This window comes from Alosa pseudoharengus, unplaced genomic scaffold (assembly GCF_046254945.1).
Source record: "Alosa pseudoharengus isolate Yale_2024_CS ecotype anadromous, Long Island Sound unplaced genomic scaffold, YU_APseudo_1.1 YU_APseudo_1.1_scf_7, whole genome shotgun sequence".
NCBI lineage: Eukaryota > Metazoa > Chordata > Actinopteri > Clupeiformes > Clupeidae > Alosa > Alosa pseudoharengus.
In genome coordinates this window covers 24,496,145-24,499,846 of record NW_027468859.1, presented here as the reverse complement: position 1 = coordinate 24,499,846, position 3,702 = coordinate 24,496,145, and positions in this window count along the sequence as shown.

Here is a 3,702-nt window from a genome sequence, read left to right as displayed (position 1 = left end):
AGTTCCATTATCAGCATCATAGTTGGCCCCACAAGGCTTCCGTTTTAACATTCCATATGTTATCTTAATGCAGAGGAAGTAGATTGGGAACAAAATAGAACGTTCAGGCATTGTTTTTGTTTACCTTGTTGAAAGGGTCTATATCATGCCAGTGTGCGTGTTTACAAGGACACACTGATACCCTGCTACTCCAGGGTTTACCAGTATACCGCTATAGTCCAAAATCTATACTGATACCCTGCTACTCCAGGGTTTACCAGTATAACGCTATAGTCCAAAACCCGTACTGATAGCCTGCTACTCCAGGGTTTACCAGTATAACACTAAAGGCCAAAATCCATACCATAGCAGGGCTCTAGAGTGCAGCTGACATTTTTAAGGGTGCAATCACAGTTTTTCCATCCAACATCATAAGGGCGAGCGCCTGCGTAGTGGCTCGACCAGACACTAGGATCGCCACTGATGTGAATGATCACACAATACTCAATATTAGGCTACTGATGGGGTCAAGGTGGTGGGGGCCCCAAATCAAATCAGTACCGTCATTCCCACTCCGTGCTCTGACAACAGCTCAGACACAGAATGTATATGGAGAGTGATAAAAAAGGTGTCCTTAAAGGCTGCGCGATGAAACATTTAGGTGCACCTACATTTTGTGCTGGTGCACCTAAATAAAAAAGGTTAGGCGCAAGTGCAACCAATGCAAAAAGTTTGTCTGGAGCCCTGCATAGGACACATTCTTATTGTTTATGCCATATTTTACACTATGTATCTTTTATATGTTCCATCCCTACATGCAGCATAACTAAAGCATATCCCATGTCCTCTTTTTTGTTGTTGTTGATGGTTTTGATGTCAAATTCAAACCCGTAAACATTCAGTTGCTGGTGCTACTGTATAAGATGGCAGTGTTAGGCCTGCATCCTTCACTGTTGATGATGGTGTTTGCAGACTTTGCACCCATAAACGCTGTGGTGGCTTTGACCCCAGAGACTTGACCAAGAAACCAGATTAACAGCAGGTCTAAATGGAGTCCCGACAGTCCAGGGTAGTCACCTATGGTCTGACCTCGGCCCTGACCTCAGGCCTGACCAGGCCTAACTCTCGAAATGTGACACTGAACTGTACTGAAAACAACCTCACTTATGTTCCTCTGGTAGTAGGTTCACCAGGACAGGGGCTCCTAGGTTCATGAGGCAGTGTGTGTGTGTGTGTGTGTGTGTGTGTGTGTGTGTGTGTGTTTGTGTGTGTGTGTGTGTGTGTGTGTGTGTGATTGCCTTTAGACCTCCTCTTTCATAACAGACTCAGTTACTTAAGAGTTGTAACTGACAACCACAGTCACCCCTGATCACCCCGTGCCCCCAATCCTCCTGAGCCCCCCCCCCCCCCCCAAACCACCCCACCCCAGTACATTCACTGGGTCAGCTTTCCTGACCTTTGGAGACCCCTGACCCCGTGGTGCTGTGACGCAGGTGGCCCATCTCTCTTACACATAGGGGGGGCTCTTATTTAAGCAGGGCTTGCGTTGTGGCTCTAGCGTCCAGCACACACACACACGCACACACGCATGCACACACACACACAGACAGTCACACACACACACACAGACACAGACACAGACACAGACACACACACACACAGTCACATGCAAATACACAAATATACACAAATACACACGCGTGTGTGCACACAAACGCGCGCGCGCACGCGCACACACACACACACACACACACACACACACACACACACACACACACACACACACACACACACACACACACACAGGTAAACACACCGACACACTCTGAGGACTCAAACATTGAGGTCAGATGACTGTTGCAACACCACGGTAAGTGAGAACAAGTGTGTGTGTGTGTGTGTGTGTGTGTGTGTGTGTTTCTGTGTGTCTGCAGGGGCAGAGGTATCAGTTTGTGGTGCTCCGGTGCCTCCTGCTGGGCATTAGATGAACTGCAGTTTTAACAAAGCAGGCATGAAGCACTTGGCTGGTAGAATTGGAGCAGCATGAGACAGCACCAAAGGGTCAATAACTGCTATCTGCACCCAAACAACACCTTTAATAGGACAACATCATAGTTATTTAATAATCAAATATATTTCTTGGTGATTCTGTCTGTATGTTGTGGGTGTGTGTGTGCCTTGTTTGGTCAAGCTGTTTACTCCTCTCCCAAAAGCACCTTGTATGTGGTCAGCATCTCTCCCCTGCTGTTAATCTACTAATCCCTCCTGTGCACTTGTTTATGTGTGTGTCTGTGTGTGTGTGTGTGTGTCTGTGTGTGTGTGTGTGTGTGTAAGTGTGTGTGTGTGTGTGTGTGTGTCTGTGTATATGTGTGTGTGTGAGTGTGTGTGCCTGTATGTGTATGTGTGTGTGTGTGTGTGTGTGTGTGTGTGTGTGTGTGTGTCTCTAACCAACCCAGGGTCACCCCTGCCCCCCATCTCTCTCTGTGCCCTGCTGGTGGTGATGGCGAGGCTGGTACTTTTCCACTGGGGTGGGGGCTGCACCCCCTCCTCCTCGTCTATTTTTACCCCCCCATTCAGCGCTGTAGAGGCAATGTGGGCCAACACTACAGGCCCAGAGAAGAACCAACCACAAGAGTCTCTCTTCTCTTCACTCCTCTCTTTCTCTGCCCCCTTTCTCTTTCTTTGAACATCTCCCTCTCTATCACTCTCTCTCTCTCTCTATCACTCTATCTCTCTCACCCCCCGCCCCTTCTCTTTCTCTGAATGTCTCCCTCTCACTCTCTTTCTCCCCCCACTTCCCATTCTCTCTCTATCTCTTTCTCTCTCTCTCTCTCTATCCCTCTCTATCTTTGCCCCTTCCATTTCCCACCCACCCCCCCCCCCCTCTCTCTCTTTCTCTCACTCTTTCTCTCTCTCTTGCCAAAAATAAAGCCCACTGGCATTCTGGGGAACAGTGTAATCCATGCCAAGAGTGTCATGACGACCGGCCCATAAAAGCTTATGAAAAGACCATCACCCCATATGACCCCACGAGAACCTCTCAGCTAAGTACAGATCGCGCACACACACACACACACACACACACACACACACACACACTGACACAGACAGACAGACACACACACACACAGTGTATCCCAGTAACATGTTACTTGCTAACCTGGTCACGGCTGTGTAACTGCCCTACAGTGTTGTTCCTGAGGGCTGCTGCTTGAATTTCCCCTAGGGATCAATAAAGTATCTATCTATCTATCTATCTATCTATCTATCTATCTATCTATCTATCTATCTGCTGTGAGTCCAAACCAAACACACACACACACACACACACACACACACACACACTCACACTTAACACAAACCAAACACACACACACACACACACACTCACACTTAACACAAACCAAACACACACACACACACACACACACACACACACTCACACTTAACACAAACCAAACACACACACACACACACTTAACACAAACCAAACACACACACACACACACACATTTAATTATTTATTTAAATCCACAAATCATATTACAATAGACAGGATTCAAATATTTCAAGAGATAAGATAGGGCTTTGTCACTCAATGATATTCAGGGGTACAAAAAACATCTCCTGCGCCATACTGCAAGGCTGCCTATAACTGCAGATATGGAGCAAAACTTTGCTAGCTGTTTTATTTTTCTGCTGGAGAGCCCTGCCAGCCTTAAC